We start from the raw sequence: 24,030 nt of genomic DNA, 5'->3' as shown, positions 1-24,030 counted from the left end.
ATGGCTTAAACTATCCTCTAAACAGGCATAGGTTAGCTGACTGGAGACAAAAACTCAGGCCAGATATCTGTTGCATACAAGAGTCACATCTTAACTTAAAAGATAAATACAGACTCAGGGTGAAAGGATCGTCGTCCATATTTCAGGCAAATGGTAATCAGAAAAAATCAGGTATTGCGATTTTATTTGCAGATACAATAGGCTTTAAACCAACAAAAGTAAGGAAGGACAAGAATGGTCACTTCATATTTGTTAAGGGTAATACTCAATACTATGAGATCTCAATTATTAATATCTATGCACCCAACCAGAATGCACCTCAATTTATAAGAGAAACTCTAACAGACATGAGCAACTTGATTTCCTCCAGCTCCATAATACTCGGACATTTCAACACTCCTTTGGCAGTGTTGGATCGATCCTCCAACAAGAAGCTGAGCAAAGAAATCTTAGATTTAAACCTAACCATCCAACATTTGGATTTAGCAGACATCTACAGAACATTTCATCCCAACAAAACTAAATACACATACTTCTCATCAGCCCACGGAACTTACTCCAAAATCGATCACATCTTAGGTCACAAGTCTAACCTCAGTAAATTTAAAGGAATAGAAATTATTCCATGCATCTTCTCGGACCACCATGGAATAAAACTTGAGCTGAGTAACAACAGGAATCTGCATACTCATACAAAAACATGGAAGTTAAATAACTTTATGCTGAATGATAGCTGGGTCAGAGATGAGATTAAGAAATAAATCGCCAACTTTTTGGAACAAAACAACAATGAAGACACGAACTATCAGAACCTCTGTGACACCACAAAGGCAGTTCTAAGAGGAAAATTTATAGCATTGCAAGCCTTCCTCAAGAGAACGGAAAGAGAGGACGTTAACAACTTAATGGGACATCTCAAGCAACTGGAAAAGGAAGAATATTCCAACCCCAAACCCAATAGAACAAAAGATATAACCAAAATTAGAGCATAATTAAATGAAATTGAAAACAAAAGAATAATACAACAGATTAATAAATCAAAAAGCTGGTTGTTCGAAAAGGTCAATAAAACTTTGGCCAATCTAATCAGGAAAAAAAGAGTAAAATCTCTAATCTCATCAATCAGAAACAATAAAGACGAAATAACAACAGACTCCTCAGAAATCAAAAAAATCCTTAATGAATATTACAAAAAACTGTATTCTCAGAAATATGAAAATCTGAAGGAAATTGAACGATACTTGGAAGCACGTCACCTTCCAAGACTTAGCCAGAATCAAGTGGAAATGTTGAACAGGCCCATATCAAGTTCGGAAATAGCATCAACCATACAAAACCTCCCTGACAAGAAAAGCTTGGAGAAAGAATTTCAGAGGTAGAAGACAAAGTTCTTGAGATAACTCATACAGTAAAAGAGGCAGAAAAGAAGAGAGAGAAAGCAGACCGTTCACTGTCAGAATTATGGGACTTTATGAAGCATTCCAACATACGAGTTATAGGAATTCCAGAAGGGGAAGAAGAATGCCCCAGAGGAATGGAAGCCATACTAGACAATATTATAAAAGAAAATTTCCCAAACATCACCAAAGAGTCTGACACACTGCTTTCAGAGGGATATCGGACCCCGGGTCGCCTCAACTCTAACCGAGCTTCTCCAAGACACATTGTGATGAACCTGTCCAAAGTCAAGACAAAAGAAAAGATTCTGCAAGCTGCCAGGAGTATGTGCCAGTTGACCTACAGGGGCAAATCTATCAGAGTGACCGCAGACTTCTCTAATGAAACTTTCCAAGCAAGAAGACAATGGTCATCTACCTTCAATCTACTTAAACAGAACAATTTTCAGCCCAGAATTCTGTACCCTGCTAAGCTAAGCTTCAAAATTGATGGAGAAATCAAATCATTTACAGATATACAAACATTGAGGAAATTTGCCACAACAAGACCAGCTCTACAGGAAATACTTCAACCTGTTCTGCACACTGACCACCACAATAGATCAGCAGCAAACTAAGAACTCAGAAATCAAAGGACAGAACCTAACCTCCACACTGATGCAAAAGATAAAACTAACCAATGGACTCTCACCAAATAAGACGAATAGAATACTACCACACTTATCAATTATCTCCATAAATGTTAATGGCTTGAATTCCCCACTGAAGAGACATAGATAGGCTGACTGGATTAAAAAACACAAGCCATCCATTTGCTGTCTGCAAGAAACACACTTGACTTCAAAAGACAAATTAAAGCTCCGAGTCAAGGGTTGGAAGACAATTTTTCAGGCGAATGGAATTCAGAAGAAAAGAGGAGTTGCAATCTTATTTTCAGATACATGTGGATTTAAAGCAACTAAAGTCAAAAAAGACAAAGATGGTCACTTTATATTGGTCAAGGGAAAACTACAACAAGAAGACATTTCAATTCTAAATATTTATGCACCCAATTTAAATGCTCCCAGATTCTTGAAGCAGACCTTACTCAGTCTGAGCAATATGATATCTGATAATACCATCATAACAGGAGACTTTAACACACCTCTTACAGAGCTGGACAGATCCTCTAAACAGAAATTAAACAAAGATATAAGAGATTTAAATGAGACCCTAGAACAACTATGCTTGATAGACGCATATAGAACACTCCACCCCAAAGATAAAGAATATATATTCTTCTCATCACCCCATGGAACATTCTCCAAAATTGATCATATCCTGGGACACAAAACAAATATCAACAGAATCAAAAGAATTGAAATTTTACCTTGTATCTTTTCAGACCATAAGGCACTAAAGGTGGAACTCAACTCTAACAAAAATGCTCGACCCCACCCAAAGGCATGGAAACTAAACAATCTTCTGTTGAATAACAGATGGGTGAAGGAAGAAATAAAACAGGAAATCATTAACTTCCTTGAGCATAACAACAATGAAGACACAAGCTACCAAAACCTGTGGGATACTGCAAAAGCAGTTTTGAGAGGAAAATTCATCGCTTTAGATGCCTACATTCGAAAAACAGAAAGAGAGCACATAAACAATCTCACAAGAGATCTTATGGAATTGGAAAAAGAAGAACAATCTAAGCCTAAACTCAGTACAAGAAAAGAAATATCCAAAATCAAATCAGAGATCAATGAAACTGAAAACAAAAGAATCATTCAGAAAATTAATGAAACAAGGAGTTGGTTTTTTGAAAAAATAAATAAAATAGATAAACCATTGGCCAGACTAACTAGAAATAGAAAAGGAAAATCTCTAATAACCTCAATCAGAAACGATAAAGGGGAAATAACAACTGATCCCACAGAGATACAAGAGATCATCTCTGAATACTACCAGAAACTCTATGCCCAGAAATTTGACAATGTGAAGGAAATGGATCAATATTTGGAATCACACCCTCTCCCTAGACTTAGCCAGGATGAAATAGACCTCCTGAACAGACCAATTTCAAGCACTGAGATCAAAGAAACAATAAAAAAGCTTCCAACTAAAAAATGCCCTGGTCCAGATGGCTTCACTCCAGAATTCTATCAAACCTTCAAGGAAGAGCTTATTCCTGTATTGCAGAAATTATTCCAAAAAACTGAGGAAGAAGGAATCTTCCCCAACACATTCTATGAAGCAAACATCACCCTGATACCAAAACCAGGAAAAGACCCAAACAAAAAGGAAAATTTCAGACCAATCTCACTCATGAATATAGATGGAAAAATTCTCAACAAAATCCTAGCCAATAGATTACAGCTTATCATCAAAAAAGTCATCCATCATGATCAAGTAGGCTTCATCCCAGGGTTGCAAGGCTGGTTTAACATACGCAAGTCCATAAACGTTATCCACCATATTAACAGAGGCAAAAATAAAGATCACATGATCCTCTCAATAGATGCAGAAAAAGCATTTGATAAAATCCAGCATCCTTTTCTAATTAGAACACTGAAGAGTATAGGCATAGGTGGCACATTTCTAAAACTGATTGAAGCTATCTATGACAAACCCACAGCCAATATTTTACTGAATGGAGTAAAACTGAAAGCTTTTCCTCTTAGAACTGGAACCAGACAAGGTTGTCCTCTGTCTCCTTAACTATTCAACATAGTGCTGGAAGTTCTAGCCAATACAATTAGGCAAGACAAGGAAATAAAGGGAATCCAAATGGGAGCAGAGGAGGTCAAACTCTCCCTCTTTGCTGATGACATGATCTTATACTTAGAGAACCCCAAAGACTCAACTACAAGATTCCTAGAAGTCATCAAAAAATACAGTAATGTTTCAGGATATAAAATCAATGTCCACAAGTCAGTAGCCTTTGTATACACCAATAATAGTCAAGATGAGAAGCTAATTAAGGACACAACTCCCTTCATAGTTTCAAAGAAAATGAAATACCTAGGAATATACCTAACAAAGGAGGTGAAGGACCTCTATAAAGAAAACTATGAAATCCTCAGAAAGGAAATAGCAGAGGATATTAACAAATGGAAGAACATACCATGCTCATGGATGGGAAGAATCAACATTGTTAAAATGTCTATACTTCCCAAAGCTATCTACCTATTCAATGCCATTCCTATCAAAGTACCTACATCGTACTTTCAAGATTTGGAAAAAATGATTCTGCGTTTTGTATGGAACCGGAAAAAACCCCGTATAGCTAAGGCAGTTCTCTGTAACAAAAATAAAGCTGGGGGCATCAGCATACCAGATTTTAGTCTGTACTACAAAGCCATAGTGGTCAAGACAGCATGGTACTGGCACAAAAACAGAGACCTAGACACTTGGAATCGAATTGAACACCAAGAAATGAAACTAACATCTTACAACCACCTAATCTTCGATAAACCAAACAAGAACTTACCTTGGGGGAAAGACTCCCTATTCAATAAATGGTGTTGGGAGAACTGGATGTCTACATGTAAAAGACTGAAACTGGACCCACACCTTTCCCCACTCACAAAAATTGATTCAAGATGGATAAAGGACTTAAATTTAAGGCATGAAACAATAAAAATCCTCAAAGAAAGCATAGGAAAAACACTGGAAGATATTGGCCTGGGGGAAGACTTCATGAAGAAGACTGCCATGGCAATTGCAACAACATCAAAAATAAACAAATGGGACTTCATTAAACTGAAAAGCTTCTGTACAGCTAAGGACACAATAACCAAAGCAAAGAGACAACCTACACAACGGGAAAGGATATTTGCATATTTTCAATCAGACAAAAGCTTGATAACCAGGATCTATAGAGAACTCAAATTAATCCACATGAAAAAAGCCAACAATCCCTTATATCAATGGGCAAGAGACATGAATAGAACTTTCTCTAAAGATGACAGATGAATGGCTAACAAACACATGAAAAAATGTTCATCATCTCTATATATTAGAGAAATGCAAATCAAAACAACCCTGAGATATCATCTAACCCCAGTGAGAATGGCCCACATCACAAAATCTCAAAACTGCAGATGCTGGTGTGGATGTGGAGAGAAGGGAACACTTTTACACTGCTGGTGGGACTGCAAACTAGTACAACCTTTCTGGAAGGAAGTATGGAGAAACCTCAAAGCACTCAACCTTGACCTCCCATTCGATCCTGCAATCCCATTACTGGGCATCTACCCAGAAGGAAAAAAATCCTTTTATCATAAGGACACTTGTACTAGACTGTTTATTGCAGCTCAATTTACCATTGCCAAAATGTGGAAACAGCCTAAATGCCCACCAACCCAGGAATGGATTAACAAGCTGTGGTATATGTATACCATGGAATACTATTCAGCTATTAAAAAAAATGGAGACTTTACATCCTTCGTATTAACCTGGATGGAAGTGGAAGACATTATTCTTAGTAAAGCATCACAAGAATGGAGAAGCATGAATCCTATGTACTCAATCTTGATATGAGGACAATTAATGACAATTAAGTTTATGGGGGGGAAGCAGAAAGAGGGAGGGAGGGAGGAGCGTGGGGCCTTAGTGTGTGTCACACTTTATGGGGGCAAGACATGATTGCAAGAGGGACTTTACCTAACAATTGCAATCAGTGTAACTGGCTTATTGTACCCTCAATGAATCCCCAACAATAAAAAAAAAAAAAAGAAAAGCTCGTGACCAGATGGTTTCATGTCAGAATTCTACAAACTTTTAAAGAGGAAATAGTACCTATATTGCTCAACCTGTTCCAAAAGGTAGAAAAAGAAGAAAGACTACCTAACGCGTTCTATGAAGCAAACATCACCCTGATCCCCAAACCAGGAAAAGACCCAACAAGAAAAGAAAATTATAGACCGATATCACTAATGAATATAGATGCAAAAATATTCAACAAGATCCTAACAAACAGAATCCAGCAACACATCAAACAAATTATACATCATAACCAAGTCGGTTTTACCCCAGGGTCTCAAGGCTGGTTCAATATACGTAAATCTATAAATGTAATTCAGCACATAAACAAATTTAAAAACAAAGACCGTATGATTCTCTCAATCGATGCAGAAAAAGCTTTTGATAATATCCAGCATCCCTTCATGATCAGAACACTTAAGAAAATCGGTACAGAAGGGACATTTCTTAAACTGATAGAGACCATCTACAGCAAACCCACAGCCAATATCATACTGAGTGGAGTTAAATTGGAATCATTTCCACTCAGATCAGGAACCATACAAGGCTGCCCATTGTCTCCATTGCTTTTTAACATTGTAATAGAAGTTTTAGCCACCACAATTAGGGAAGAAAAGGCGATCAAGGGTATCCATATAGGGTCAGAAGAGATCAAACTTTCGCTCTTCACAGATGATATGATTGTATATCTGGAAAACACTAGGGACTCTTCTACAAAACTCTTAGAGGTGATCAAGGAATACAGCAGCATCTCAGGTTACAAAATCAACATTCATAAATCGGTCGGTAGCCTTTATATATACCAACAATAGTTAAGTGGAAAAAACAGTTAAGGACTCTATCCCATTCACAGTAGTGCCAAAGAAGATGAAATATTTGGGAATTTATCTAACAAAGGACGTGAAAGATCTCTATAAAGAGAACTATGAAACTCTAAGAAAATAAATAGCTGAAAATATTAACAAATGGAAAAACATACCATGCTCATGGCTGAGAAGAATCAACATTGTTAAAATGTCCATACTACCCAAAACAATATATAATTTCAATGCAATCCCTATTAAAGCTCCACTGTCATACTTTAAAGATCTGGAAAAAACAATACTTCGTTTTATATGGAATCAGAAAAAACCTCGAATAGCCAAGACATTACTCAGAAATAAAAACAAAGCAGGAGGAATTACGCTACCAGACCTCAGACTATACTACAAATCAATAGTGATAAAAACAGCATGGTATTGGCACAAAAACAGAGAAGTAGATGTCTGGAACAGAATAGAGAACCAAGAGATGAACCCAGCTACTTACCGTTATTTAATCTTTGACAAGCCAATTAAAAACATTCAGTGGGGAAAAGATTTAACAAATGGTGCTGGGTGAACTGGCTGGCAACCTGTAGAAGACTGAAACTGGACCCACACCTTTCACCATTAACTAAGATAGACTCTCACTGGATCAAAGATTTAAACTTAAGACATGAAACTATAAAGATACTAGAGGAGAGTGCAGAGTTTCATAGTAGGGCTGAGTACATTGGATGCTTTTTCTTCCATTCTTGAGATACTTTTCTAAGAAGAATATGTTCCAGCTCCATCATGTAAACATGAAAGAGGTAAAGTCTCCATTTTTCTTTAAGGCTGCATAATATTCCATGGTGTACATATACCTCAATTTATTAATCCATTCATGGATTGATGGGCACTTGGGCTTTCAAAACTCTCATTTCATAAAAGACATTTTCATGTTGTAATACTGCATATCACAGAAACAGGCATGACACAATCAGATATTTCTTGCATTCAGACTGTGTAGTAAATTCTAGTATCCAATTTGGTTGGTATTAAATTAGGTATGTATTCCCAAAATCACACATCTATTCTCTCAGATAGATTATTGTATGTTTAAGATAGAAAATAAATTGTATTATTTCTACCTTATACTTAAGATAGAAAATAAATTATCTTATTTCTATCTTATTTTTAAAATAGACAATAAATTGCATCTCAAGCAAATGAAATTAATTATGAGTAGTAAATGTAAGTACTAAAAATAAAAAAAAGTTAAAATTCATATAGAATATACCTTCCAGGAGATCAAATAACTGGCCTAAGTGAAAAGTTCACACAGGGCATAGATGCCAGAGAGCATCTGACTTAGATTTTGAGTGATTAAGATTACGGATTAAGTTGACCCTTGCACAGCGCAGATTTGAACTGTGAGGATGCACTGACAGGTGGATTTTCTTCCACTTCTGCCACCCCTGAGAGAGCAAAACTAGCCCCTCCTTTTCCTCCTTCCTCCTTGGCCTATACAACATGAAGGTGATAAGAATGAAGACCCATAAAATAAATGATCCACTTTCGCTTAATGAAAAGTAAAATTATTTTCTCTTCCTATGCTTTTTTTAATTTTTTTTTGAGACAGAGCATCAGGCTGTTACCCTGGGTAGAGTAACAACCTCCAACTCCTGGACTTAAGCAATTCTCTTGACTCAGCCTCCCAAATAGCTGGGTCTATAGGCGCCTGCCACAATGCCCAGCTATTTTTTGGTTATAGTTGTCATTGCTGTTTGGCAGGCCCGAGCTGATTCAAACCTGCCAGCTCTGGTGTATGTGGCTGGTGCCTTAGCGGCTTGAACTACAGGCACCGAGCCTCCTATGCTTTTCATAATAATGTTTTCTTTTGCCTAGCTTTCTTTAAGAATACAGTATACAATGCATATAACACACAGAATACACATACATTAACTGTTTATGTTATATGTGATATTATTATATATTAATGATAATAATAGGGTTATAGGTAAGGCTTCTGGTCACAAGGAAGCTATTTTTTTCTTTTTAACAAGTCTGTTTATTGAAAGGATCTGAAAATAGTAGTAAGGCTTTCAACATTTAACAAATTTTAAGATATTAACAATATGAAACATTAAGATTCACTTCAAAAATCTAGAATTGTCTAGATCGTTCCAATTCCAATCTCGTACTGCTTTAGGACAAAATTTAGCATTTGCTTTTTTGTTTAGATAAGGGACTGAAATTCCAAATACCACTGTCTCTGGGCCTAAAACTGAGGTACTGGGGCCCCTTCCCCTCAGCCTGTGGGTGGCAGGTGGAGGTCCTGCTGGCACTCAGTGTCATGGGAAGACTCAGGACCCGGGGGGCCCCTCTGCCACTTCAGTGTTGCCCAGAATCATACTCAGCGTCTTCAGACACTCAACTTCATCGATGCTGAGGGCATGACCTGCACCTCATGAAAGGGTCCTCATTCTCCTGTTCTCACCACTGAATGATGAGAGGGGTGATCTCTTGGGCAAACCTCTAAGAGCAGCTACTCAAAAACAGCCTCCTGCCTTTGGGACTCCTGCCGGAAAGCAACCAGGGTGCTGCTCCCATGTGCAGACCACACCCCAGGCACCACACCACTCATTCAAGAGACTCCTGGTTCTCTGCAGGGGGCTCATAGGAGTACCCTCACAGTTTTGTCTCAAAATTCTCCTCGCAATTGTCCGGCTCAAACACGGCTCTCTCCTGGACCATCAGGGCTGCGAGAGACTGGACAGCACCAGGCAGGACACAGTGTAAACATCAGCAGAGTCTTCACAAAAGTGTGTACAAGAAAATATGTACGTAAGTACTTCAGAAAGTTTATAAGAATCTCTACAAAGTATATGTAGGATTAAAAACATCTTCCTGGGAGCTGAAGCTGCATGAGGAATGTGTGTCAGCCCAGAATGCTTGACAGCCCTCTGGGAACGCTGGGCCACACAGCAGCTCTGGGAGGGGACCAGAGGCCTCTGGCTCAGCGCTGGGGAGTCCAGAAAGACTTGGTGCTGACTTGAGCAGGAAGGGTAGGGGCGCACCCAGCACTCTCCAGAAACCAGGGCAAAGCAGCCTGCCTCGCATTTGGCACCCAGACCCCTCTGGGCTGTGGCTTGCCTAAGATCCTCCCCCAGAAGAGCTTCAGGAAGTGCAGGCCCAAGGGCAGAAGCATCATAGATGAAGAAGATTCTTGGTGGAGACATTTCTTTTCAACATCAAAGGACAGATGAAGTCTTCTTGACCTTTTGATTCAGTAGACTGACTTGTGGAATCACGGGGTGGTTGGGGGTGGGTGAGGGTGGGTCACAGGCAACCAGCACCAAGACCAGCAGGGGGCCTTGTGCAGACAGTCCTCAGCCCAGTTCTCACTTTGCTCCATTAGAAATGTAAAAAAGACATCAATTTAAAACATTAAAAGAAAAACAGCTGATCTGGTCAACAAATGCAGATGCAGGCTTTTCCAATGACAGAGGCGGCTCGTGACCGATGGCGAGAGACAGACGTGTTCACACATGCACACATACAGGTTGGTCTGTGCCCGGAGAGCGCACGGGAAAGCAGGAAGGGAAATGCAGACCCAGGAGGGTTCGGGGCTCTGGCCGGTGTGCCCGCACAGGAGCTCAGCCTAGCTCACACACCCACCCTCGCCCTCCTCCTCCTCGGGGAAGTGGGCCTGCTTCTTGCGCACATTCCAGTGCAGGCCCTGCACCAGGCTCTCAGACCAGTCGCTCATGGGGTCTCGCTCGCAGATGGAGGGCAGCGGGTAGCAAGAGGTAGTGATGCTGATGCTGTCTCCATGGCGGATCTCCTGTCTCTTCCGGCCGTCAAAGGACACCCACGGCTGTGTTCCGTGCTTCTGGTGACAGCATGATCTTCAGCTCGACCCCTGCGGGGACCACGATGGGCTAGAAGGACAGCTAGTGGGGGCAGATGGGTGTGATCATGATGGCTGGCAAGTTGGGGTGGATCATGGAGGCTCTAGCCATGGCTGGTATGCCGTGTTGCCCGTGAGGGTGGACAGGATCACTCCATCGCCCTGCACTGTGGTGATGTGGTGTCCGTCCAGGTAGACGTCCACATTGGACAGGTATGAGGAGGGGCCTCTGTTGATCACCACCTCCTTCAGGACCTGGTACTGCATGGCCTGCTGCCCGGCCTCCGCATCCAGGCCTGCAGTGGGTGTGCTGTTCTCACTGAGCCTGTTGTGGATGGACACCTTCTTGGCCCTGGGCTCCTTCACCACCCTGACCTTCAGCCGACTCCGAAGGACAACAGCTGCATTCCCCTCTATCACCTGGGTAACTTGAGACTGAAAGTCCTCAAAGGCGAAAGGTGTCAGGAAGCCCAGGGAGCCGAGGGGGAAGGCCATGACTGGAGGCACACTGCCCTGGAACAGAGAGGATGCATACAGCAGGGTCCCATCCCCTCCCAGCCAGATGATGAGATCTATCTGATTGGAAATGTCATCATAATCTTCTCGGAAAGTGCAGAATTTCTTCTTCACTGCCCCAAAGTTTTCATCACTCACAATGGCAGGGTCTTCCAGCACCTTCTTTTCCACATACACAACCATGTTGCTCTCCTCCATGAGGTATGTGCAGAGCTCCTTGAACAGCTGCAGCAGGCTGGCATCGCGAACCTTCTTGACCACCAGAACACTCTTTGGAGATTTGCTCCATGCCAGCTGCTGGCTTGCAGGGTCCTGAATGTGCATGATGGTCTGAGGGTTCTACAGTACGCAGGCCTTTGGTCCAAAGGTGGTCACTGGGCAAGGCCCATGCAGAGAGCATGTCCTCCTGAACTCATTGGTGCTCCCTGGCTTGGGAGAGGCACACTGCATAACTTGGCCCTGCCCCGGATGGGGTGGCCGTAGCTCCAGGCCTCCTCGCCATGGCACACAGAACAGCAGTACGTGGCCGAATCTGGACACAGCTCCTTGTTCACAGGCATTTTTTCTTGTTCCATTTCCATAGTCGATAAATGAGAACTTCAGTCAGAAAAAACACTGATGCCATTAGCTGTGGGCACTTGCGGGGCATCTACACGCCGGACCAACCTTGCAGGCCCCACTACTGGCCGTCGCTACCTGGCCCTCCGTGCCCTGGCCACCTGCTGCCCCATGGCCACCCGGACCAGCACCGGTGCCGCCGAGCAACAATGCACCGCGGTGGCCCAGTGCCCACAAGGAAGCTATTAGTAGTTAAGTTTTGGGGAAATCAAAATTATATTTGAATTTTCAACTGTACTAGGGACCAGCTCCCCTAAACCCAGAGCTGTTGAAGGGTCAATTGTACTTATATTCATTTTTGTAAGAACATACTGTCTAATCTTTATGCAATGAATTTACATTCTCTCTGAAATAAGAAAAAATGTTTTAATTTATTTTGACTGAAGCATAATAAAATATGTTTTATGGAATTTCCATTTTGATTCCATTCAGTATAACATAGTCTTCTTTTAAGGTCTATTTTCCCAAGTGACACTCAAAGTAGTCTGTCCTATTATGAATTCCTAATCTCTGAGCCTTTCTTATGTTCCACTATTTTCATCCCTGATACTTATTAAACATTTACCAATTGTAATAGTATTCTAGATACTATATATGTATGATTTCATTTATTCCTCAAAAGTATTTAAGATAAATACTATTATTATTCTCATTTTATTACAAATTGAAGTTAAGAGAGAAGTTAAATAACTTGTCCAAGCTCACAAAGCTGGTTGTCTAGGGTTAAACTTTTATTCTGACATCCAGGGTGAAAGACTTACCTAGATCTCCCTCTCCAGCCTCTGTGCCTTCTATTCCCCCAACCACCAACACTAGAAACAGATTCTCTCAGATACTTTGCATATCTGTACCTTTTCTAACTTTCTCTCACTTATGACCTCTTCACTTCTATGTACAAAAAGAGAATCTACTTATCTCTCCATCTTTAAAAAAAATCCCTAAACTATATATTGAATACATGTGCCTTCTATGGGTAGGATCCTACACCAAGTATTAAAAAAAAAAAAAGAAAGAAAGAAAACAACATTAAGATGTTCTTGCCTTCAAAGAGGCAGAAGAAACAATATACAAATATAGGTAACAAAATTATTACTATTGTCTCCTGAAGATACAATACTGCTTTTTCCTTCTTTTTTTTTTTTTTTGAGACAAGAGTCTCACTATGTGAGGCTTGGAAGAGTGCCATTAAGTCACAGCTCACAGCAACCTCAAACTCTTGGGCTTAAGTGATTCTCTTGCCTCAGCCTCCCAAGTAGCTGGGACTACAGGCACCCACCACAACGCCCAGCTATTGTTTTGTTACAGTTGTCATTGTTGTTTTAGCTGGCCCAGGCTGGGCTCGAACCCACCAGCCTCGGTGACTATGGCTGGCACCATAACCACTGAGCTATGGGCACCGAGCCAATCCTACTTTTTTCATTGTAACTCTCTGTTGACCTTCTTTAAAGAGTACTCTACTCCAGGGCCCCATACATCATTTTCTCTTTACTCCTCTAAAATGGAACTTGTACCCCTCTACTAGTAAAAGTTGCAACCTTAAAAGTAATTAGACAACACAGGGACAGGACTCAGGCCTTATGTCTAACCAAGGGAGGCAACACAAGACAGCATGACCCAGCCTAATTACTTTAGAGGAAAACAAAAATTGACCTCCTAGCTACTGGAATTCAGCTCATACCCCAAAAAGGAGGGGGATCCACAATCTGTCTCTTGATTAATGTTTTCCAAAATGACCAAAGCAAGATGCTGGCATTTGCTGATAAGGAATGTGGCTGCAAAGAAACCAAACCTATCTGGATCTAACCACCTCAAGCTAAACAGCCGCTCACACTGGCTTTACCCCACTTTCCCTCATTATTATCTCATTTTAATGCTAAAAACCATGCTTGGGGTGGAGATTTAAAATGCTAATGAGACATACAACACACGTAATAAAACTACATAAGCACAAGAAAATCTCCACCTCTACCTAGGTACACATCACCCTTTTCCTGCCTCTTTATAACTCTCCCCTCCAGGAGCCAGACTGAGGATTTTTCCTCTGTGCTTTCTCCCTTGTGTTCAAACATGAGCCTCAAAAAAGCTTTGCTTGTGACTCTCCCTTTGCCTCTTAATGTCTATTCCAGGGAGAGCCCATGGGCCTGCAATGGTAACAAAACAGTGATGTCCAAACCACCAGATCCAAAACCTTTTTCCATATTCATTTTGTGTACCTTCTTGCTTCTCAGGGCACTCTGTTTTCTTGGTTACCTTCATAATTACTTCCTCATTATAATTTGTCTCTTGTCTTTTCAACCAGCCCATTCTGGTTGTTTGCTGGCTCTCCCACTTCCTTTCAAATTTTATTTTCAGCATATAGGAATACCACGTATGCAATATTTATTTGTTAATTAAACCTCAATAAAGCTAGAAAAAAAGGAAATATATATCCGATATTAGACATGCTTAGTTTGAGTCAAGGCAGTCAAGGCAGTTATGAATTTGGGAATGTCAGCTAGGACTAAAAAGGTAAATTTGAAAGTATGAGGGACACTTACACAAATTTTGTATTCACAAAAACCAAGAAATGTAAAATCATTTTGATTACCACCTGTACTTTCTCAATATAGTCACTGTAACAGTCTGTGCACCTGTGTATTCTTGTAAACCATTTGTGAAATCACTCTTTTCACTCCTTTCACTTTTGTAGATGTGAACAGCTTCAACAGGGCTGGAGAAACTTCTTCCATGTACACACTTTTTTACTGTGGGGAACGGGAAATAATCACCTGAGGCCAGGCCAGGACTCTGTGGACTCCAGGAACTAAATGGCGATGTCAGCTGTGTGGGCAGATACATTGTCATGGTCGAAGTTAGTCCCCTGAACTCCTGTTCTTATCTGCTATTCCTGAAGCTTCCTAAAAACTTTGGGTAGGCACACTGTCGTGCACCACTGTGCAGTGACAGTCCTTTGTTCCTGCAGAGGAACGGATCCAACATGACTGCTTTTGGAGAAGAAAGTTGCTGCTATTTTCTTCCCAGCACTTCAGGGCCCCTTCACCTTTGTTGGTGGATTATCATTAGGAAAAGAAATCCACATTTCTGATGCTTATTCTCTGGACCAAACTAGTAACTCCAGGTTTCATCACCAGTAACGATGTCAGAAGCGCATCTCCACTTCCCTCCATCAGACGTGGCCAGCGTTTCTTCACACCATTCAGTGTGGATGTGCTTTTGCTCATCTGTCAAAGTGTGAGGCATCCATCGGGATGAAACTTTACCAACTTCAAGATAATCTTGCAGGATTTTAGACGCCACCAGTGATCCAATCTGTAGTGCCACTTCAGCGTCCTTAAATGTCACTGGATTGTTTTCACGAACCATTTTTCCACAGTAGCAATGTTTTCCTCAGTCACAGCAGTTGCTGGGTGTCCACTCCTTTCCTTGTCTTTCAGTAAAATTTGGCCTTTTCTAAATTCTAGAAACCACCAAAAATTGTCATGTGGGAAGGAGAAAGGTCCTGAAAGCCTGTTATAAATGCTCCAAACTCTGAGACTTTAACCCACTTTTAAAATTGTAGAAAATCATCATGCAAAAGTTCTCTCTTCCCATCTACACAGCTGATGCCTGAGTGCCTCTCAGATGGAAACAAATGAAGCCCTCCCTGCAACACCAATAAAGTGAGCAAGCTGGAACTCGCATGGGTATCTGAGAGGATGCTGCTGTCAACTGTATTTCTTAAATTTTTTTTTAAATTTTGTTTTTTTCTTTCTTTGTAGAGACAGAGTCTCACTTTATGGCCCTCGGTAGAGTGCCGTGGCCTCACACAGCTCACAGCAACCTCCAACTCCTGGGCTTAAGTGATTCTCTTGCCTCAGCCTCCCAAGCAGCTGGGACCACAGGCGCCCGCCACAACGCCCGGCTAACAACTGTATTTCTTGGAAATGAAATAATGGACCATAACACACAGTCTCTCTCAAAATTTTCATGGTAACCTTCATATACCAGGTTGGGCAATTAGGTTCATGAGCTCATTCTAGAAAAAGTGCTATATACCTCCCTGCTGAATATCACTACAGTCACCTTTAAAGTACTCCACTTGGGAAGATATGCCCCAATGCCAGTGCCTCGTCCCCCCTTCAAAGAAATTGAGGAACTCTTTTTCTGGAAAGATCATTAGAGCTGTCATTGTATGGCACATAAAAACATGCAACAACAATAATGAACACCACTCAGCAAACACTGCCACATGTTGACATAAACACAACTGTGAGACACTAAAATACCAAAGTTAGGGAACCTGCCAACATTGGTGGCAAGTTCGCAAACTTAATTTTTAGACCTTATATGACAACCACTCTGATGGTCATTCCAGAGAGTTCCCAAATTGCTTTGAAGGGTGGACTAGGCACCGGCATTGGTATGTAGCTTCCCAAGGGAACTACTTAAAAGGTGACTTTAGTGATTCAACAGTGAGGTGTGTAGCAATTTTTCTAGGATCAGTTCACGAACTTATCAGACCAATGTACGTGTACATTGTGAAATGACTACCCCAATCAAGCTAATTAACATATCCATCACCTCACAGTTGTTTGGGGGTTTGTGTGTGTGATAAAAACATAGAAGTTCTGGGGGCAAGACATGATTGCAAAAGGGACTTTGCCTAACAAATGCAACCAGTGTAACCTGGCTTATTGTACCCTCAATGAATCCCCAACAATAAAAAAAAAAAAAAAATAGAAAATCTACTCTCTTGGCAGTTTTTAAGTATATAATATACTATTATTACATATAGGCACCATGTTATACAATAAATCTATAGATTGAATTTATATAATTTCTAAAATATCAATTTCCCCTCTTTATTAACCTATTTCTGTGAATGAGATCAGTTTTTTCCTAAAGATCCAGTTTGAATCTTTGGAGTTATATATGGTCCCACTTGCTCCTCAAAAAGCATTCCATCACCACCGCCATTCCCATTTACATGCTTTTTATCCAAGTCTGGACACCCACAAATGCCTGCTGAATGTTTACTCTACCTACACTCTGTCCCTTTCACACAGCAAGGCATGGAAGGAGTATTGCTCAAAACACTTTTATTTCGATGACTGAAACATGATTCTGAGGCAGGAATACACAACTCCCTCAAATTAACATACTAAGTGGGTATTTTCAAATTGTGGAGTAGGAAAGAGACAAAACTGAGCTAAAGAAAAGCTTTCTCTAAGTGAATTGGAGCAAGTGCATACTCCTTTAAGTTTAACAGCTTATGGTGAGAATTGTATGCTTGTTTTATTTAGCATACTGAGATTCCAAGTACTACTCTTCTAATAATAAACCCAGGATAATGCTATCAGACTAATCTTCCTTCATGGTCACGTTTTAACATGTTCTTCTCCTGTTCAGCACTTTTAGGAGCGCTATCCCTCTCTCCGTCATCCACAGCTTCAAACTCAAACTCCTCACCTCAGTAGTGCAGGCCTTCTACAAGCTGGTTCTAAGAAACTATTTACTTTTGTCTCTCACCACTGCCTCATTTTTGAACTCTCAACTATGGGCATGCCCAACCTTTGGGGAGCTGCTTATTCTTTTTTTCTTTTTTCTTTTTTTAGAGACAGAGTCTCACTTTGTCACCCTCAGTAGAGTGCTGTAGCGTCACAGCTCACAGCAACCTCTAGTTCTTGGGCTTAAGTTGATTTTCTTGCCTCAGCCTCCCAAGTAGCTGGGACTACAGGCACCTGCCCCTGTGCCCGGCTATTTTTTTGTTGTTGTAGTTTGGCCAGGGCTGGGTTTGAACTCGCCACCCTCCATATATGGGGCTGGTGCCCTACCCACTGAGCCACAGGCGCCACCTGGAGCTGCTTATCCTTTGCTGATTCCACCACTCACCTGACAACCCACATGCTTCTCTGTTTGGTTGATTACTGTCACATATATGTATGTGTGTGTGTATATATGCATATATCCACATACCAAACTAGGTTGGAACTTACCAGAAAACACTTCCTATTCCTTGAATGTCCTACACACGGCAGATAGTCAGTTACTATTGTTCCTGATATGCATAATACATAGTTGCTGTGTAACATGATGTTACATTTATGTGGCATTTCATGCTTTTCAGTGAAATTTAATGTTTATTCTTTCAAACTCAATCTAGCCAAAACAGCATTCTTTTTTTTTTTGGCAGTTTTTGGCCGTGGTTGAGTTTGAACCCACCACCTCCGGCATATGGGGCTGGCGCCCTACCCTTTTGAGCCACAGGTGCTGCCCCAAAATAGCATTCTTAATTTCCTCTTCTCTTCCTAATCTATTTACCCCTCCATTAGGTAAATGATGTCACCGATTATCCCATGGGTCATACCTATCACTCAAAAGTCACTCTGAGTTCTTCTCTGTCCTTCTCATTCTATATCCTCTGCACCCATGGGCTCTGACAGCTCTAACTCTGAAATCCACCTTCACTTCTCTCCATTGCACTGCTACCTCACTACACCAGTTCCTCGTCGATTTCCTAGATTCCTCTCTAGTCTCTACCACCTACTGTCCACACAGCAGCCAGGAGAATCATCTGCAAATATAAACCAGACCTCATCACTCCCTCCTTTCAATCACTCCAACAGTTTCCTGAAACACTCAGAATAAATCTGAATGCTTTACCATGGTCTATCTCTGCATACTGGGCTCCTGCCTCCCTTTTCACTTCCAAGTCCTATTATTCTTCCTCTGTATCACCAAGTCTGGACATCATGGTTGCTTTGCTAACCCTGCAACACACCAGGCTTGATTCTGCCTTAGAGCCTTTGTACATGCTGTTTCCTGTGCCTAGAATACATTCTGCCCCAGATCTCTAAATCTACATTAATCACCAGCCTGCCCACCCTACCACTTTCAACCATATACATTGTATTTCTCTTTTCACTTACCTCTACCTTGCTCATATATTTACTTGTCTATTGATAATCACATCCCCCAAGTCTCCTCAACATGCAGAACTAACTGGCATTTTACTATTGTTTCTCCAATGGCATAATACTTCCTGGCATATAATAGAGATAAATAAATGACTTGAATAAATGAGTAAGTGATTACAATTTATATACCCAAAATCATTTTATCATTTTATAGATAGAGAAACAATTTCAAAACTATTAAATAATTTTACTCAAAGTTACTCAGTATGTTAGAGATAGGGTCAGAACTCAATCTTCAGGATCTTCAGGATCTAAGTTCAATATTTTAGCTATTATACTATGATGCTAAAATATGATTAGCTTTAAAGCACTTTAAATAATTCTTTTAAATGATTAAATCCTTTTAATAAATATGGTAATATTTTTAATAAAGATTCTACTAAAAATCTACTGTTAATTGAACCATTATATCAAACTTAGAACAAGTGAAAAAAATAAATGCTATCCCACATATATATTTTTTCTTTCTTACACATTCTAAAAATACATATTATACTCAGACATTACATATTTACATTTGATAAAATCTAGAATGCAAAGGCAAAGCATCTAATAACAGCTTACATTATATACACACATACAAAGCTTAGATCCTTAGTCCTTTTTATTTTTCTCCCAAGATCACCCTTTTAAATTCCCCATAAAGTATCCATCCCAGAACCTTAAGATGAAGCATTAAGGTATATTTTAAAATTCTGTTAATTTTTTGAAGAAACTTCTTGATGAAACACTATTGTTTAAAAGGTAAACAATAATGTTAGAAGTGCTTTTCTTTCTTTATAAGTTAGAATACAAAAAGCCCTTTTATATATAGTGGTCATAGAAACAATAATATCACTAGAGATGCCCCCTTAAAGGTAGACCCTTGAAAAGATTTAAACATACCCTTTTAAAAGCCATTCATTGATGGGTGTGATTGATAAAAGTTGAAGAAAAAGCCATATTGCTGCTGGGAAGAATGCAAGTGTAAAGATCTGAATAAACAGATGCAGTTTGATATGCACCAAAGCCCTGGTCAGCTCCTGGAAAAAGGAAGGACACAAAATAAAGCCAGGTAAGAAAGCTATCTCTGAAAAGACATTGCTACTCATATAACATCACCTTAAGTTAGCTTTCCAGTCTTTTCATAGCTGAAATTTTTATCTATAAGTATATGCATATGATACAATTCCATGATGATTATATTTTTGTGTAAAAATTTTGAAGTATTCTAATTTCCTTCAAATATATAATACAGCCTAACAATTCAGACTTGTAATATACTGGACTAGGACTAAGCTAAACCTTTACAATAGTATAGATTTGAGGATTGTTGACAATATAAGCACACATGTATGTTTATCTGCATAAAAAAATAAATCTTTTAAAAAACTTATAACAGGACCTATCAGATTTAAATTAAATAATCAGTATTCATTATATCAAACCTATCAGGCCTCAATGTGGCAAGATGCTATGGAATCTATCAATAATTGTTTAAATGTTTTCTTCAGTGATAGTCTCTAATTCAAAATAGCTTCCCCCTCCATGATCTACTCACTAGATTTTTTGTGAGCATTTGCTGAATACCAGTTATATGCCATGACCTGAGCTTATCATTTTATTTTACCTGTTATCTCATCAAATCCTCATAATAACCCAATTAAGTAGATAATATTGTCTCCATTTCACTGATGAGGAAATTGAAGTAGAGATACTGTCCAGTACAGATCAGAATTAAACTTACTTGGGGCATGCTATTAAACCCATGCTGCTTCTTATATTGTATGACATTGCTGCCCCAAGAGGGGAACAAATGTACATTAAACATGATAATCCAGGCACATGTTATGAGTCTGGTGGCTAAAAAGAATAATTGGTTAACCTTGGGGTTCAACTATATATAAACTTTAAAACATTTGCATTTGAATTAGTGTTATGTGGCTATTCAGTTGAATGAAAACAAATTCAAAGTGCAGTAGAAAAAGTACAGTCCTTTAAAAAAAGCCAGTAGTCATTACAGCATATTCAAAGATGCCAGAGATTCACTGGTTATAAACATTGAACTATAATGGCTCCCTTAGTTGAAGTGAGAGATTCAAGAGATCCTCAATTTCAAGGACATTAGCCTAAATTTATCAGTTTAATAGACAGTAGGTTAACCCAAACTCATTCGCTAATTGCCACGTTCTGAGATCTGTCTCATAGGTTCCCACTATCTCCCTGGGTGGAGACATATAAACAGTTACTTCCTTTTTGATCATATGACATCTCTAATGATATCTAGAGAATTTCTGGCAATCTGGGTCTAATTTAGGACCGCTGGGAGATGTTGGGCCTACCAGAAGCCATATTAGGCCCTCAGATTAAGAAAAAGAAGGTGCTTGTGGCTCAGTGGGGTAGGGTACCAGCCCCATGTACGGAGGGTGGTGGGTTCAAACCCGACCCTGGATGAATTGCAACAAAAAAATATCTGGGCATTGCGGTGGGTGCCTGTAGTCCCAGCTACTTGGGAGGCTGGGGCAAGAGAATCACCTAAGCCCAAGAGCTGGAGATTGCTGAGAGCTGTGACGCTACAGCACTCTATCGAGGGTGATAAAGCAAAACTGTCTCTACAAAAAAAAAGAAAGAAAGAAAAATAAGCCAACCTTACAATTAATCTGAATTCTTTTTTTGAGACAGAGTCTCACTGTGTCACCCTCGATAGAGTGCCATGGCGTCACAGCTCACAGGAACCTCAAACTCTTGGGCTTAGCTGGGACTACAGGTACCCGCCACAACACCCAAATATTTTTTTTTGTTCTTGCAGTTGTCATTGTTGTTTAGCTGGCCCAGGCTGGGTTCAAATCCACCAGCCTGGGTATATGTGGCTGGCGCCCTACCCACTGAGCTAGATAAAACTTGAGCAACAGTAGACTTTACCTAACAAATGCAATCAGTATAACCTAGCTTCTTGTACCCTCAGTGAATCACCAACAATAAAATAAATAAATAAATTAATCTTGAGCAAAAGTAGTTCAGAGAATTATCAACAGTCTTGAAACCAAATTTCGTTTAAATATACTCAGAGTAATATGATAAATACGAAATAAATATTAGCATTTCTAAAAATCATAATAAAATGATTAGCTAAATCATTTGCATATAATTCTGATAGGAATAGAAAACAGCATAACTTTTCTGAAAAGCAATTTGGGAATACATAACAAGGACTATAATATAATTCACATTTTGGGGCCAGGTGCATTGGCTCATGCCAGTAATCCTAGCACTCTGGGAGGCTGAGGCAGGTGGATTGCCTAGATCAGGATTTCAAGACCAGCCTAGCCAGAGTGAGACCCCATCTCTAAAAAAATAGCCAGGAATTGTGGTGGGCACCTGTAGTCCCAGCTACTCAGGAGGCTGGGGCATGAGGATTGCTTGAGCCCAAGAGTTTGAGGTTGCTGTGAGCTATGACACCACAGTACTCTACTGAGGGCGACCAAACGAGACTCTGTCTCAAAAGAAAAAAAAAAAGTATAAATATAAACATATATATACTTTTATACCATATATATATATAATCTGGGTGGCCATAAAGTTTTAAATTACACATGAACTTGGTGGCCACCCTGTATATACATATAATTCACATTCTGGGGAACCCAAAATTTCATGTCTAGGTATTTATACTAAGAACATAAAAGGCAGTTACAAACATATATACACAGAAGTAATCATCATAGTCACAACATTATCTATTAAAACAAAACCTGAAAACAAATGCCCAAATGTAGGAACATAATTGTTGCAGTTGCCATTGTTGTTTAGCTGGCCTGGGCTGGGTTTGAACCCACCAGCCTGGGTGTATGTGGCTGGCGTAAAAGTTAAAGTATAAGCAGATGTTGATGAGGATGTGGGAGTACAGTATCTCGGTCCTACTTCATCAATAAGAGTGTAAACTGGTCTAGCCGAAGGAGAGCAATCTGGCAACTCATTCCTTCATTCAGAAAATACTTACTAAGTACATGCCACCATTCTAGGTACACAACTTAAACTACATGTGTTGTTTGACCTGGTAATTCTACTTCCAGGAATTTATCCTTCACGTATGTTCCCAAATGTGTGAAATGACATATTTTTAGGCTATCCTTTACAACATATTAGTAATAGCAAAATCTTATAAATGTCCATCAATAAAGGATAAGTAAATCATATTATTACACACCCATACAATAGAATACTATTTGGTATACAAAAAGAACCAAGGTTCTTTAGGTGTTGATATGAAACACTCTACAAGATGTGTTTTTTAAAATAAAATAAGATAAAGCACCAAACATAAAATACTAAAATTTGTAGAGGGATGGATACACATCTGTATGTGTTGCATAGAATATTTTTGGAAAGGTATACGGACGGTATACGGAAATTGTTAACATTAGTTATCTACAGAGAAGAGAATCAGATATCTAGTGAAAGGATGAAAGGAAGATTTATCATATATATACTTTTCTACCTTTTAATTCTGAACTATGTGAATAAATCATATATTCATAAAAGGAAATAATTATTTTTATTATAAAATATATAGAAAATTAAATAATATCAAACTACACGAAAATTATTATACAACGTTACACGAAAAAATATGAGCAAATATATGCGTGTATGTGTATATGTCTGCAAGTTCGTATACACACATACATACATATACAATTTTACTTTTTAAAATGAATATGATGAATATTTTATTTCTAAAAAAATTCTATATATAAGATATTTTAGGGAGGTGGAGGGTCACGGTGTGTGACACACCTTTTGGGGGTGGGACACAATCATAAAAGGGACTTTACCTAACAAATGCAATTAATGTAAAGTGGTTCTTTGTACCTTCAATGAATTCCCAACAATAAAAAAAAAGATATTTAGAAAAAAGGACTAAAAAACACATGAATGTTAATAACAATTATTCTTTCTAATCTTAAAAAGGACTAAAAATCACATGAATGTTAATAACAAGTATTCTTTCTAATCTTTCTAATATCACTTTTATAATCAGAAAAATGTTATAAAAACTACAATGTAGATAGAAAATGCTAGCTGACTTAATAAATGATAATTAGAAATTGATATTGCATCAGAAT

General features: G+C 39.4%; 2 pseudogenes across 1 annotated transcript; both read right to left on the bottom strand.

The window, feature by feature from the left end:
• LOC128570204 (sodium/bile acid cotransporter 7-like) overlaps nucleotides 1-24,030 on the bottom strand; it is a 124,759-nt pseudogene that overhangs the window by 87,963 nt on the left and 12,766 nt on the right.
• On the bottom strand, nucleotides 10,587-11,932 carry LOC128569609 (NAD kinase-like; annotated as a pseudogene). Its single transcript, XR_008375428.1, has one exon. The product of XR_008375428.1 is annotated as an NAD kinase-like (transcript).

This window comes from Nycticebus coucang, chromosome 18, assembly GCF_027406575.1.
Source record: "Nycticebus coucang isolate mNycCou1 chromosome 18, mNycCou1.pri, whole genome shotgun sequence".
NCBI lineage: Eukaryota > Metazoa > Chordata > Mammalia > Primates > Lorisidae > Nycticebus > Nycticebus coucang.
The sequence above is the reverse complement of the archived record's forward strand: the minus strand, read 5'-3'. Positions and strand labels throughout refer to the sequence as shown.